Below are 15755 nucleotides of genomic sequence, written 5' to 3'. Positions count from 1 at the left end.
TCTTAAGATTTTATTTATTTATTCGACAGGGAGATAGAGAGAGAGAGAGCACAAGTATGCAGGGCAGCAGGCTGAGGGAGAGGGAGAAACAGGCTCCCGCTGAGCAGGGAGCTGGATGCAGGGCTTGACCCCAGGACCCTGGCATCATGATCTGAGTCTAAGGCAGACACTTAACCAACTGAGCCACCCAGGCACCCCAGACATGGGAATTTAGACATTTCCTATTAAGCCAGATATTAAAGATTAAAATGCCAGACATTAAAGTTATTGCAAAAATGTAAAACAATGCCACTCTCATCACTTGATTCCTTTTTTTTTTTTAAAGATTTTATTTATTCATTTGACAGAGAGAGAGAGAGAAAGAGAAAGAGCACAAGCAGGGGGAGCAGCAGATGGAGGAAGAGGGTAAGCAGGCTCCCCATTGAGCAAAGAGCCCCACTCAGGGTCCTGGCATTAGGACCATTGCCTAAGACAGATGACCAATTGACTGATCCACCCAGGCACCCCACTTGTTTCCTTTCAATATAGTTATTTTTTCATTAAAATAAATTATATTAGGGGTACCTGGATGGCTCAGTTGGTTAAGCAGCCAATTCTTGACTATGGCTCAGGTCCTGATCTCAGGGTCCTGGGATCAAGCTTCTTGACAGGCACACACTCAGCGGCAGTCTGCTTGAGGATTCTCTCTCTCCCTCTCCCCCTCCCTACACACACACACTCTCCCTCTCAAATAGATAAATAAATCTTAAAAAAAAAAAAAAAGATGTTAACATGTAACATTTTATTATTTTTAAAGGAATTAAATATTTTTAAATTTCTTAATTTTATTCTAATACAGTAAATATTAGTAAATGCCTCTTTGGGATCCTCAATTTTAGATTATAAAAGGGGTACTCAAACCAAAAAAAAAAAACTGAGAACCACTTTTCTAGACCTTCCTATATTTATATTTTGCCAATAAAAACTTTTAATTTTCTAATTATACTAAGATGTTGCTGCCCTCCAATTTCAGAAATTTGTCTTGATAAGAAAATTGCTGGGGCGCCTGGGTGGCTCAGTTGTTGGGCGTCTGCCTTCGGCTCAGGTCAGGATTCCAGTATCCTGGGATCGAGCCCCACATCAGGCTCCCTGCTTGGCAGGAAGCCTGCTTCTCCCTCTCCTACTTCCCCTGCTTGGGTTCCCCTCTCTCGCTGTGTCTCTCTGTCAAATAAATAAAATCTTAAAAAAAAAGAAAAGAAAACTGTCTATAGGTAATCTTTAAAAGCATTGTATCCATTAAATTATAAAAAGAAATCACCTGTTGTATCTTCCCAAAATAAAAACAACAACGTCAAAACTGAAAGTGCTAGCTTACAGACAACTAATCTATAAGCTTTGGGCATGAGTTTATCATCATCTGTATATCTGTAATCCTCCAAGAGCTCCTATACAAAGAGATTGGGCTCTTTGAGAGGCCTACCCAGCAACTGTTCTGTTATGGAATAATCCTGATTCCCAAATCACAAGAGGACTAACCAAGATGCTCAAAAGCAATTCTCTGTACCACACTCTTAACATTTCCAAAATAAAAACTTTTGTTTCATCTAAACTGTTCACTATTTCTACTGCTTCTGGGAAATACATAAAGGTTAAGACATCAGATTTCCATTTGGATCCAATCCTTACATTGTCAGTGAATTACAGTAGATACAGCAGTCCATGCAGTTATTATAAACCTTTAGGATGCATGGTAATGGTAGTTTTTTAAAAAATAGGCTGGAGGGAAACACCTTTGGAAAACAGTTTTTGAGGCCACTGGAAGCAATAATAGGTAACAATTTTGCATTTATGGTTCAGTCTTAAATATAAATGAAAATCATATTTTTATTTTTTTATTTTTTTTGAAAATCATATTTTTAAAACTGTAATACTAATATTACAGTTAAAGACCCTAAGTCAACAACTGTCTAATTCAAGTTATTTAACTCTAGGTTATTGCAATAGCCAAGGAATGAGGTGACCAAGGACAGTAAGTAGAAAAGCACTTAGAGGTTAGAAAGAAATGGTGCTCCTTAGATATTTATTAATTCAACACAAATTTATTAAATTCCCTACTGTTTGCAAGACCTTGAGCAAGATAAGAAGCTCATAACTTGATGGGAAGATAATTCCATGGGATGGATAGTATACATAAAAACAGAATCTACTTCATAGAATGAAAAGGAGTTCTGAGAAGTGCTAGAAGAGAAAAGGAAAAGAAAGGAAGGATATCTTCTAATATCAGGGATCAGGAAATATATATCCTGGCAAAGAAGGCATCTAACGTAGATATTAAACATATAAGATTTCAACAAGTGAAAAGCATCCCTGGAAGAGGAAAAAGCAGTCATTCAAGAAACAGCAAGTATAAAATAGCTTTCCACAGAACCTATATGATGGACTCTAGTAAGAAACTAGACTGGAAAACTTGGTTGGAAACAAACAAACGAACAAAAAAAAAAAAAAAACAGGGACTTAAATGACAAGGTAAGCAATCTGGTACTCTTTTTAATACACAAAGGAAAGGCACTGGAAGGTTTTCAAAGTCATTGGGAGATTTACCACTGGAAGGCAAATCATCAGACGGTACTTGAAGAATACTGTGGACTGAACAAAGTAGAAACGGGGAGAACAGTAAGAACAGTTAGAACACTATCAAAGCAGTCCAGTCAGGAAATAAGAGCTTGAGCTGGGATAGAAGGTAGGAAGAAGACAGATACAAGACATGCTGCAACCTCTTCACTAATAATTTACTTAGTTTTAAGTGTTTCAAAACCTTGATTTATCACACAAAACAAGACTGGCATCACATTATTTCCATTAAAAGCCATTCCCATCACAGGCAATATTCCAGCATACTCAAGTGTGCTTCCTTTATTAAGAGCTGTTAGGCATAACTAACCATAATCTACACTAAGACTACAAAATGAGTAATAAAGAGCGCATATGCATACTTCCAATACTCTGAATAGAATCTCAGTATGCAAAATTTCATCCAAGGATGAGCATTTTAAACTCAGAAGTTTATTTCTATGTAAATGCACAACGTTTGGATCAGAATTTTCTATACAACCTTATAAGACCCACATCACTACATAATTATAATAGTCAACTCTTTTTTTTTAAACCACTTTTGGACAACTCAACTGAACTTGGCCAATATTTTTCCACTGGGCCCAAATTTTTCAAACATTAGTTCCTTCTTCATTTTTCTCCCCTCCTCCCTATTCACCTCTCCGCCCAACAAATTCCCTTTGTATGTCTGCAAGGCAAGATACTACAATATAGTGATTCTGAGGCAGTTTGAATATAGAATTCTTATAATAAAAACCTAGAATTATTAACTTTACTTTTTACAGGAGGAATCAATGATGTATTAAATTTTCATTTACATGAATGACAAATGCATCTAATAGAAATGATGCTTTACCGTTAGGGGGAAACAAAGGGGGAAATACACACAATAGATGGGTGGCAAATCTTACAAACTTTGCAAAACACTGAAAAGCTGCATCTGGATTGCAGTCACAATGACAAAAACAAATAAAGAAAGCTCCAAAATGAAGGGAAAGAGAAAAATTCTAAATTATCATAAAGAGTAAAAAAGGCTGATTTAATAGGAGTTTTTAATACAGCATCATTTAACACTCTAACTGGGAAAAAAAAAAAGATAATTTACAGCTCACAAGGGCACAAATAATTTCTATAAACATTCTACAAAACAGTTATACTTCATTGTACTTGCATGGGCTCCAATCCTTTCAAATGTTTCCAAAAATACATAGTCTTATAATAATTGAGGCTCCCCAATGACACACAATTTATTTTGTAAGCTTAACTGCAACACATTTTTAAGACATAACCAATTCAATCTCAACAAAAATAAGGAGTCACAAAGGCCCTCTACCTATTCAAATCATTACGTAAAGCACTATCTGTAACTGCAAAAAGGGGTTTGAAAATCTGACAGCTAATAATCATAAAATGAGGTTAGAATTTAAAGAAAAACAATTACCCAACTTTTCCATTTTCCCTTCCTTTTCCTTTCTTACCAGATACACAAAATGTCTGTAAGGGTCTCAGACAAAGCTCTGAAGTAAAAATACAGTATATGTATACTTTACATTATGTGTATTCGAACCTATCACATATATGTACACATCACATAGATTCACACACAAAAGATTCCTCCTTTTTTTTAGTCTAAGAATTGAAGTTACATTAAACCCTATCCCATAAATTAAGTGAAATCACCATAAATTAACGAGTAATAAAATACTGCACGTAGATCTGTCTGAGAGACTATGTCCTGAGAAGAAAAACCTCAGACTAAGACCATGACTGAATAAAAACGCCCAATCCCTGAAAATTACTAACCGGCATTTGGTTTCTGTAAGAGAAAAAGGGGGTCTTAAAATGAATAATCACATAGGCAACCCAGTTTCAGAAGTTAACGAAGGTAAAACACAAGGAACCAAGTAAGACAAACGTTATGAAATGACAAGCTTTAAAGAATTCCCCCAAAGGAAAAGGCTGAGTTCAAGGCTCGGGTATAAAGCATCCTTTGCAGGTAGAAGAATCTTTAATTGAAGGGGGGGGGGGCACAACAAAAACCTGAACGACACGAAGTAAAAGAAACGGGTCTTTCCTCCCACCCCCACTCCAGCCCCCACCCCCACCCTCGCAGGACAATAGGATCAGGGTCCTAACTGCAAACTTTAAACGGATAAACCAGAAGCAGTTTTACTGCAGCTCTAACTGCAAATCTGCCCCTCATCCCAAACCTAGCGCTCCCAGGAACACTTCTGCCCTGAAAACACCACCAAGGTCTCGTTATATACAAATCAGACCCATCACAAGATTCTTTTTCTCTCCCCAAGTACCTGGAGGATCCATTTCAATATAAAATATCAGTTCTGTCGAATAGGGCATCATCACCTCCCTCCAGTCTGCGTCATCGCGGTCCATACTCCACACCGTATTGTACATCGCGCTGTCAGGGGCAGGTCGTCAGGAAATATATAGAAAGCATATATATTTTTTTATCTGATATTTAAAAATCTAAAAATATAGATCTGTAAAGTCCCACACGGATATATACTTCTGGGTTTCCAACGGCCGGTACAAGTCCAGCCAACTACCAGGACGAGGATGGGGTCCTCCCCCGTCTCCTCTTACAGCACCCAGCAAAATGCCCCCCGAACTTTCAATCTACGGGCTTTTTCTCCTCAGAGAGGTACAGGGAGGCTTCGGGCGGGGGGTGGGGGGTGGAGGCAGAGGGCTGAGATGTTAAAAAGCAGCTTCCCAAAAATCCCTTCCACACTGTCGCTCTCCAAAGAGAAAAGCTCCCACTGCCTCCAAATCTTTCCTCGGCAGCCACTTTTGCGTCCTTCGAGGGAGGGAGAATGAAAAGGGGGAGATAAAAAGAACGCGCTGGGAGAAAGGTGAGGAAGTGACAAAGGAAGGCATAAAAAGGGGGGGTGGGTATTGCGTTCAAGTTTCGGGGGCCCCACTGGTCTGCAGAGAGCGATCCCCTCAGGGGCCGGGACTCGGGCTCCGTTCCAGTCAAGCTCGGAACCGAAGCTGCTGCAGCCTCGAGATGGGGGCCCGTCGGAAAGTCCAGTTAGCTCTGCCCGGCTGGGCGCTCCCGCAGGGCCGTAAGTAAGCCCGCCAGTGCCGGCTCCCCTCACGCTCTGCCCTGAGTCCAGCCACTAGAGTTTCATTTTAACGGCGCGGAGAGGGACACCCTCCCCCGCCTCACGCTCCCCCGCTGAGGTACCACCCAACCGCACCGGGCAGGGGGGGAAGGCGACATCACTACTGCTCCTTCCCCTCTATACCGACTCGATGAACGGGGGATTCTATCAGGTGCCTGTGCAAGCGTTCCGAAAGCCGTCCTCCACTTCGGCTTTCAACTCTCCCCAACGCTCTCTGCGTTTCGACTTCTTAATCATTCATCCTCTCTCCCCCCAGCCTCAATCAGAATGGTACAGTCCGGGCGCTGGCCGCACGCCAGGAGTCAGTGCCGGGAGCACGCGAGCCAGGAGGGGAGGGAGAGGAGAGAGGGAAGGAGGGGGTAGAAAGAGAGGATAAGGTGAGTGGTGATTGGCTGAGCCGGGTTGCCGGAGCCCGGAGCTTGCGTCTTTTGTCTGCCTTCCTCCAGCAAAGGAGCGGGAGACGGCTGCGCGCCGCAAGCGGACCAATCAGGAGCCAGCCGGCGCTGGCCGGCAAGGCGGCGATTGGTCAGAGCCCAGTTACTAAGCGGGACAAAGGCAGAGGGGGAAAAGAAAAGAGGAGGAAAAAAAAAAAAAGAAAGAAAGCGCAAACGGCGGTTACTGACAGGCTGGGCGAGCGCTCAGGGGCTCAGGCTGCCCGGAGACAGGCGGGGCTCGCGCTGAGGCTCGGTCGGGCCGGACGAGTGGGGGGTTGGGGGGGGGGACGAGCTGGTGCGAGACACCTCTGCCCTGAGACGCTGCGGGGGAGGGGAGCGGACTGAGAGGGGCGCGTGCTGTCACTTGGCGGGACGTGCGCTCCTCTGGTCCTTAGGAAGTCCCCGGGCAGGGTGTCTCCCCCACAGACCTCTTTACTGGACTGGGACAGCCCCCATCCCCCGCAATAAGTTGTCAAATAAAGAAAAGGTCCCTAAACTCACTTGCAGGACCGTTACCCCTCGGTGAGAGGAAATGCCCATGGCGCCCGGTAGCCTTCCCAGACCGCTACCACAACCCAGTCCCGGCTTCCTCCTTTGAGCATTTAGGCTTTTCTTAAGGGCATTTCGCAGTTTCTCTGCGCTTCCCACCCAAGGACTTTTGAACCCAAAGGTAACTCCCCACACTTGAAATAAATAGGGAGCTGCAGCAGGCCCCTCAGCTCGAGTGCTCACGCCAGAAAACATGCCTTGAAATTACAGTGCGTGTGTGATTTGAGATAAATCACAGGTGTTAGAATCCCCAGCCAAAAGGGCCCTATTCTGTTTCCCTAACAGACCCCCTTCCGTATACACCCAGTCCCTTCCTCAAGCTTAAAACTATAATGGGCTTCACTATGAAAATGCTGAATATTACCATGCATTTCAGAAACAGCTAATTAACTTGCTGGGGAACACTGAATAGCCAAAAGCAGATTTTTGTCTCCCAAAGGTTATGCCTGGAATTGACATCCTGCATACCCTACAATACAGTCTGGGGAGGCCAATAATTGTTCCATTTCCTCTTTACACAGGAGTAACAAAGCCCATTGTGTTTGGGTTGACAACCTGATTTAAGCCCTAGTGAAACCTCCTACCCTGAGTGGCTCTACTCTATTGATTCCTTCCTGTGGAAGAGTTGCCACGTTTCACCCTCTACCTCCTAAAGTGAGCCTGCCTTCCTTAAAGGTGTTCTAAGTTGAGACAGTCCTGGGAGCCAGCAGTCAAAATGTGTATGGTCTCTGTGTAGAGTCTTGAATTTAAAAGGGCGGGTAAGAGTAAGTGGACAGGGTTGAACTGAGGAAATACATCAGGATTCTTACATGCTTTCTTTTTTTTTTTTACATTTCTGAAATCCAAACCTGATTCAAAAGCCAGATCAACTTTGGGATAGGGCATGTTGCTAATTTGAATGTCCTGAGCCCTTTCTCTAGGTAAGAGATGCTGGAAGATCAACTCTAATTTGTGGCCGGCTTCCCAGCAGTCTCTACTTCACCATATCTGGGAGCCAGAAGTACTCACATGTGATAACTCGAAAGGCAGAACGATCAGTCAAGGGCAAGTTGGTTTATTTTTGTTCACGGGTGTCCCTGTGCATTCCCAAACAAAATGAAGGTGAAGAGAGGAAGTGTGGAAAAGATAATGGCTTTCAGATTTCCACAGCAGCTTTCGCCTGGACCACTTTACATCATTTAGTGGTGGGGTTTCAATTTTTAAAATGCAGAGCAATCACCCAGCCTTTCCCAAGCCTAAGACTTGGAGAAATGCAGTGAAGAAGCAGCACAGTATATAGTCTGATCCTCAACACTGGCACTTGGGGTAAAGCTTGAGTCAATCTTGCCACCTAAAATTATATGACCCAACTATCCAACAAGCAAAGCTTTGAATAGACCTCCAAAAAATAACAGTAATGCAAGAGGCAACGATGAATCAAGAGGAAGCACATTTCCTTTGAATGGGTCTGGAACCACTGCCCTGCTATGGTGGGAAGCACCTGTCATATGAAGCTGGCCTTACTTTCCTTCAGTTGAGAAATAAAAGTGAGGCTGTGACTGCATGTCATCAAACCACCTCAGGCTCTTTGGCAAAGGCAGAGAATGTTAGCTCTGGTGTCCTGGACCATTTCCATCCTGGAGAATTATATTTGGCCTGGGTGTGGATTAAATTCAGCTCTAAGAGCTCAAACTCCTGGGTCACAACCTGCTACTTTGGATTCTTTTTTTCCTCTTTGCCTCCTTCCTTTCTTTTTTTAATTTTTAAGAAAATATTTGTTTAGGGGTGCTGGGGTGGCTCAGTCAGTTAACTCTCTGCCATACGTTCAATTCATGATCCTGGGATCTTGGGATCAAGCCCCATACATCAAGCTCCCCCTGCTCAGTAGAGAGCCTGCTTCTCTCCCTCCCTCTGCTGCTCTCCCTGCTTGTGCTCTTGCTCTCTCTCTCTCTCTCTCTCTCTCTCTCTGTGTATCAAATAAATAATAAATAAACACTTTTTAAAATTATTTATTTAAAATAAAAAAGGTGGGGATGCAGGCAAAGGGAGGGAATCTCAAGCAGACTCCCCACTAAGCACAGAGCCCAACACAGGGCTAGATCCCACAACCCTGAGATCATGACCTGAGTGGAAATCAAGAGTCAGACTCGCCTAACCCAACTGAGCCACCCAGGTGCCACTCTTTTTAATTTAAAGTAATTTTAGGTAAGTAAAAAAATCTGTCTGCCTTCATTTATCTGTGAAATAAGAGATTGCCTTCAGATTTATGCAAGCTTCTTAGCTTACTGTGAAACACTGAAAATTTTTTTTAAAAATTGCCACTTAAGTATTTAGAATTAATAGTACCTTTCTATAACTCCAAATGAATAAGGTGTCCTTCACTTTTCACCCTGGTATGGTCTTGCTATCAAACTGTTCAAATATGCTCCAATTCCCCCTCTTTTTTTCAGAGATGGATGAAATATTTCTCCTGTGCACTGAATATAGGGTATGATCTCAGAGCTCTCTGTGCCAGCAGAATCAGCCTGGAACTCAGCCAAAAGTTCTTCGTGATTAAAGGTGCCATCTGAGCACACAATATTTTTTAAAAGCCTTGCAAAATGGAAACACACTTTTATTATTTTTTTAAGGTCACTAGCTTTAATGCCAGAACTGACTTTGGCCTTTGGGGAAGAATCACTGGCCTCAATCCCCCTCTTTTTTTTCCCCCCTCTCTCATCATCTTTCTTGACCAAATATCTTATGATAAGGCCAAGTCCAGCAGCTAAATAAACTCAGTAAATGGTATTCCAAGAAAACTCTACAAATCATCAGCTGGAAATTTGAGGACCTCCTCAGCCATATGCCTTGTAGGTTGGGCACATATCAAGTTTTGACATAAAAGTTTCCCTTTAGGGGCACCTGGGTGGCTCAGTGGGTTAAGCCGCTGCCTTCGGCTCGGGTCATGATCTCAGGGTCCTGGGATCGAGTCCCGCATCGGGCTCTCTGCTCAGCAAGAAGCCTGCTTCCCTCTCTCTCTCTCTCTGCCTGCCTCTCCGTCTACTTGTGATCTCTCTCTGTCAAATAAATAAATAAAATCTTTAGAAAAAAAAAAAAAGTTTCCCTTTACTTTTGTAAAAAGTAAAAAGACCAATGTAAAAAGACCAGTGCTAGTGGATCTTCTAGAAAGACCTCTCACCTGGGAATGGATAGTCATCTCTTAAGATAGTAATGTCTAGGGGCGCCTGGATGGCTCAGTGGTTAAAGATAGTAATGTCTAAAATCATGATTTTCCCTTTTTTTCAGAGTGGTATTCCTTTTACTTGGCATTTACAATTTTTTTCTCTCTCCTGCACATCTTTCTTAAAACTTGAAAAACTATGTGATGGGGATTAGGGAGTACATTTCTTGTGATGAGCACCAGGAGTGGTATATAAGTGTTGAATCACTAAATTGTACACCCAAAATTAATAATATGCGGTATGTCAACTAACTGGAATTTAAATAAAAAATTTTTTTAAAAGGGAAAGAAAAAAAAAAACTATGATAGTGTTAATGATAGCAGCCCAAGGCACTGAAAAATTAAAACATTGAATGAATGGGGCGCCTGGGTGGCTCAGTGGGTTAAGTCGCTGCCTTCGGCTCAGGTCATGATCCCAGGTCCTGGGTTCGAGCCCCACATCGGGCTTTCTGCTCAGCGGGAAGCCTGCTTCCTCCTCTCTCTCTCTGCCTGCCTCTCTGCCTACTTGTGATTTCTCTCTGTCAAATAAATAAATAAAATCTTTAAAAAAAAAAAAAACATTGAATGAATGAGTGGTCTTCATAGAAGTGGCATTCCTCCAGATGCTGCTAAACTCCTGGGTTTAGGGGACACCATTTAAGGGCTTCCTCAGACCCCTCAGACATGCTCTCTCTCTTCCCTGCCTTACTCTCCCCACTTTGAGTCCTCCTTCAGCTTTAGGGTATCACAAAAAAGCAGGAGTCTCTCTCTCTCTAGCTTAACATACTCCTCTCTTTTTGTTGTCTGCCCTTCCAGCAACATAGGGGCCACCTGGATGGTACCTATGCGGCTGCTGCAAACTTCCCCTCCATCAAGGCAACGGCTTTCAGCTCAGCTCTCACCAGGAGAGAGAGAGCAAATGAGATCCAAACGACAGGAACAATAGTCTAGGCTGTTTGACAAGGGCAGGGCACAAACTGGGCAGGCAGCTGGTGAGCTCTGTTACCTCATTTAATCTCCATAACCCTGAGGAGGAGGGTTGTATTTTTATTCTCATTTTACAGATGAGGAAATTGAGACCCAGAGCAGTGAGGGGACATGTTCGAAGTCACTTGGTAGCAGAGCCAGGATTACAGCCCCATGTCCTGACAGCCAGTTCAGTACCTTTTCCACAGCTTCCCTCCCCCCTTCATTCAGTTAATGAATGTTTATTGATGCTTCCAAACACTGGGGATACAAAAATGAATAAAACAGAGTGCCTACGGGCACTTGGGTGGCTCAGTTGTTAAGCGGCTGCCTTCCACTCCTGTTGTGATCTGAGAATCCTCAGACTTCCATCTAGCCCTCTGCTCGGCGGGAAGCAGGCTTCTCCCTCTCCCATTACCCCTTCTTGTGTTCCCTCTCTCCCTATGTCTCTCTCTGTCAAATAAATAAAATTTAAAAAGAAAAAAGGCAGAGTGCCTAACATTGAGTCTGGAGCCCATAGAGGAGGGGCCAACAAAGGAATAAATAATTATAGTAAATTGACAAAGTTCTATGTGAGCGCCCCAAACAGTGATGATTTCTGCCCACCTGCAGGTGAGTAAAGGCTTCCTAAAGGAGGTGACATCTCGGCTGCCCAAACCTATATATGCCTGATTTAAACATATAGTCTGTTTATTTCTGTTTTCCAAATCTGTATGATTACCTCCAAGCCTGAAAAACTTTCACTGAAAGCTGACCCAAAAAATCAGGTCAACCAGAGAGTCCCTCATCATCTTTAAACAGACTCTGCAACAACCTCCTTATAATCTCTCTGCTTGGCCCCCTCCAGTCCATACTCCGCAGGGAATGATGACTCTAAATAAAAAACTTCCTTGCGGGGTGCCTGGGTGGCTTAGTGGGTTAAAGCCTTTGCCTTGGCTCAGGTAAAAAAAAAAAAAAAAAAAAAAAAAAAAAAAAGAAAGCTTCCTTGCATAAACCCTGCCTTAATTCCTTCTACCTTCAGCCTAAATTTAAATCTCAGCCTGGCATTCAAGGCTTTGATGATCTAGCCCTTGCCTACCTCTTCCCATCACTTCTCACAGTTTTTTCCTGTCACTCGTAAGACTAGTCATACTGCAGTCCTCAAAACAGTAGAAATTTCTCCTCAAAAACACACTCCACTGTTAAGTGGCAAACTCCCACTCATATGCCAGCCTCTGCACAGCCCTTGGCACACCATGTTCAAAATGTCTGTTTCCAGGTCTATCTCTTCCCCATGATGAGGGATTTCCTCATGGGTGGAGACCATGTTCTTGAATCATTAGTGTCCAGCATCAGGCCTGGAACACAGTGGGTAGCCAGCGAATGTTCTTTAAACAAAAGCTGTAAGAAGAAACTAAACTCTCCAAGAAGGTTCTGGGGCAGCCTAAGTTCAGGTTACCCTGATAATCCTTTCTGTAGGTCTTCAGCTGATTCCTGTTTATTTAAGAGGACAAAAAGAAAATTTAAAAATTGTACAGTTTTTGGTTACAGAAATGCAAGGGACAGTGACCCTTCTATCCTGCTTGGCTACCTCTGAGTTCTGCTGCCCTTCTATTTTATCAGCTGTGAATTGTTTGCGAAATTCCAAGCCGCTTGTAGGAAATTCAGGAAAACTCAGCAGCGAGAAGAGAAGCTGGTTTCTTTTTCCAACCCAGCTCATTTCTGAAATGTAACACCATATAGGGTTTTAAAGTATGCTCACTTCCTGTGGTCATTATTTCAATAGTTTGGAACGATTTGCAGTTCTTGCCTCTGTTCTGGAATGTACAATAATTACACTATAATTCCACAGGTCTCAAATCTGAACTGTCTTACCTGTTTTCTTATTACAGGGCAAAATCAGTGCAGTTCCTGTTTTGGACATTTTGGTTTAAAAAAAAAAAAAAGCATTATCCCAGCTTCTATGAACAATAAAATTGCAAGCATCCTTTAGAAATATTTTATAAAATCAATATGTTAAAACAAGGCCTCCTGCATCCTCCCTGGATACATTTGTAGGGCCATCATCTTTGAAGTCTGGGGAAATGATGCAACCTCTGGGATTTAAGATCACCATTTGAATAAGAAAAGTACAAGTATAGAACATGAAAGGCCTGGTCATTTATATCTTCAGCTCTGAGAATTTGAAAAATGATACACTCACAGTTACATTTTTTTAATTCAAGAATAGGGACTACCTTGTGTTCTGCTCATCTTGTGCTTCTTGCAAAGGAAGCACTCAGTGAAAATCACTATTATTCCCTTTGGATCCTGTTTCTCCCCCTCTTAGTACCAATGTGTGAAATTCCTTGTTTGTTTAAGCAGGCTCAACTAGATACTGTTACTTGCAACCCAAGAATCCTAACTAAGGCCACTACATTTACCCTCTGAAATACTGCCCAATTTTCTCACTCTTTCCCCAAAGGGCCCGTAGTAGTGCCTGAGAGGGCTTCCTCAAGAACCCTAATGCTTACTGTGTGGGCTACAAACAGGCAAACAGCTTTTTTCACAGGTTCTCCCTGCAGTGGCAAATTATTTTGATCAGTCACTGTGATTTTCCTCTCCCTCTTTCAGGCTATACATTATATCACGCATTAGCTATTTTGAGTTTAATGGGCAGCCCCAAATCCTAAAACAGCATTTTATCTCATTCTTGCATCTTCTACCACCACACTCAACCTCATATTAGAGTTTATGGGCCTTCCCTCCCATCTGATTTGGGAGTCCTCCAAAATAGGAAGGGTGTTCAAATGCTAGGCAGCCAAAGATGTCAAATATTCTGTATAACCCCATTAATCAGGACTTGAAACATCTCCTTTGGAGGATGTTCTGGTCCTCTCCCTTGGGAAACTTAGAGCATTTTCTCTGGGGACAACCCCCATACACATATGCTTGGCTTGGGTCCTGCCAATCACTCCTCTTCCCAACTCCACATTCACAGTTAGGGTAGTAATGATTTGCCCTGGACCATACAGTCAAATGTCACTGTAAGCATGGTATCTAAGGCTTCCTGCTAGACCTGTCTCAGAGCCTGACTCTTAGAGGCCCATGAGTATATGAGTGAAGAGAAATCACCAGCATGCTCACAGATCTACATCACCCAGTTACAAGAAGCAACCAGCCTAACACTGGGAAACATGAGCCCCTGAGGTGTAGTCTAGTACCTGACACAACTGGTCTGTCTCAGAACTTATCTGTGACTTCCCTCTTTTGATCCAGGAAAGCTTTTTTTAATAGTGTTGCTCCTCACTATTGGACAAAATAATTTGGCACCCCTGGAAGCAAAGTTAACAAAAAATATAAACTTTTCCTCTTCTTTATTTTTCTAACATAGTCCCTACTCTGATACCCTCAAAAATATTATCAGGGCAGGTGGACAATAGCTAGGACAAGCCTGAACTAAGTAGGTCATCAAGGTTACCAAGGCCATGAACTCCAGAAAGGGGTCAAGGGAGTGAGGGAATTGACTTCCTTCTGAATTTTTTTTTTTTAAAGATGTTATTCATTTGCCAGAGAGAGAGAGAGAGAGCAAGCGAGTACACACAAGCAGGCAGAGAGGCAGGCAGAGGCAGCGAGAGAAGCAGGCTCCCTGCTGAGCAAGGAACCCGATGCGGGACTCAATTCCAGGACCCTGGGATCATGACCTGAGCTGAAGGCAGCGGCTTAACCCACTGAGCCACCCAGGCGTCCCCTTCCTTCTGAATTTTAAGCTAATTTCTGAATTGGTGTTCTGGGTCTGTCTTGATAATACCAAGTTAGAAAACAAAAAATGTTTCCAATGTAATCCTAGAAGAGTTGTTCATACCCATAAACATTATGAATATTTCTAGTTTCCCATATTTGATAGGGTGGGACTAGTTATTAACAACAGATATCTTCTCATGACCTGTGTTTAGCCCCTGTGTAATTACATGTCATCACCTTTCATTGAGATCGAATAAAAATACTCAAGTTGTAAAATCTCCCACCTGGTCTAGTATCACCATTATATTGGTGTGACTTTTTTAGCTATAAATGACAGAAAACAAACTTAAACCAAATAAAAGGGTGGTCTTACTTGACACACAGCTAAGTAGAGGTGTTCAAACAGTGTTAGCTGGAACCAGATTCATTCTCAGTTCTCCTTCCCTCTGAGGTTTCCCCAGGTGGTGACAAGGATAGTCTCCAGCACCTGCAGGCTACATTCTACCTGCTTAGCAACTCCATCCAGCAGAATGCAAGTTTCTCCATACAAGTGCAGAAAAATTCTGGGGGTTGAGTCTTATTGGCCTAGCTTGGGTCACATGATCACCCCTGCACCAATCACTGAGTCCAGTGAGATGGAATGTCCTAATTGTACAGGCCTAGGTCATGTGGCACCCTTGGAAGCAGAGTATGGGGTCAGCTGCACCCAAGCTACATAGATTGAGATTCAAAAACAATCTGGGCAAACAAGAAACACTTTCACTACTCTTGAAGAGCCATTGTTCATGCTTTTCAAGGTTTTGGAGAATTTACATATGAGTGTGTATATATATATGTGTATATATAATGACTATATAAATATTATATATAAATGAATAAATAAAACACTTCCCTGATAAATTCACATGACCAATCATTTTGTCCAGTAAACCCTGAACAGGAACAGGGGTCCCGAAACCCCCATCCCTTCATATTGTTAAATCTACACAGGACAGATAAAATCCACCCTGTTTATGTCCTCTGCAGTCTAGGGACTTATAATACCTGCTCTAACATCCAATGCTGGAAACAACTGACTCCATAGGAAGTGGCTAAGCCATCCTGTATAAGGAACACAGTGTGCTGGACTATTTCAGACTGTCTATTCAGAGCCAGGAAATCCACACAATCCCAGATCCTACCTGGTTTTTT

The 15755-nt window shown here is 42.7% G+C and overlaps 1 protein-coding gene across 2 annotated transcripts in view; it reads right to left on the bottom strand.

Moving 5' to 3' along the window:
* PIK3R3 (phosphoinositide-3-kinase regulatory subunit 3) overlaps positions 1-15083 on the bottom strand; it is a 150626-nt gene extending 135543 nt beyond the window's left edge. Inside the window, exon 1 of one of the 2 annotated variants that reach the window (XM_047725289.1) lies at positions 14938-15083. The gene's annotated coding sequence lies outside the window, so the exon portion shown is untranslated. Of the gene's footprint in view, positions 1-4901; positions 5757-14937 lie in introns of those variants that run through there. The other variant, XM_047725288.1, reaches the window with a different exon arrangement.
* Positions 15084-15755: the final 672 nt, after the last annotated feature.

This window comes from Lutra lutra, chromosome 4, assembly GCF_902655055.1.
Source record: "Lutra lutra chromosome 4, mLutLut1.2, whole genome shotgun sequence".
NCBI classification, from domain to species: Eukaryota; Metazoa; Chordata; class Mammalia; order Carnivora; family Mustelidae; genus Lutra; species Lutra lutra.
This window is presented reverse-complemented; position numbering and strand designations above follow the sequence as displayed.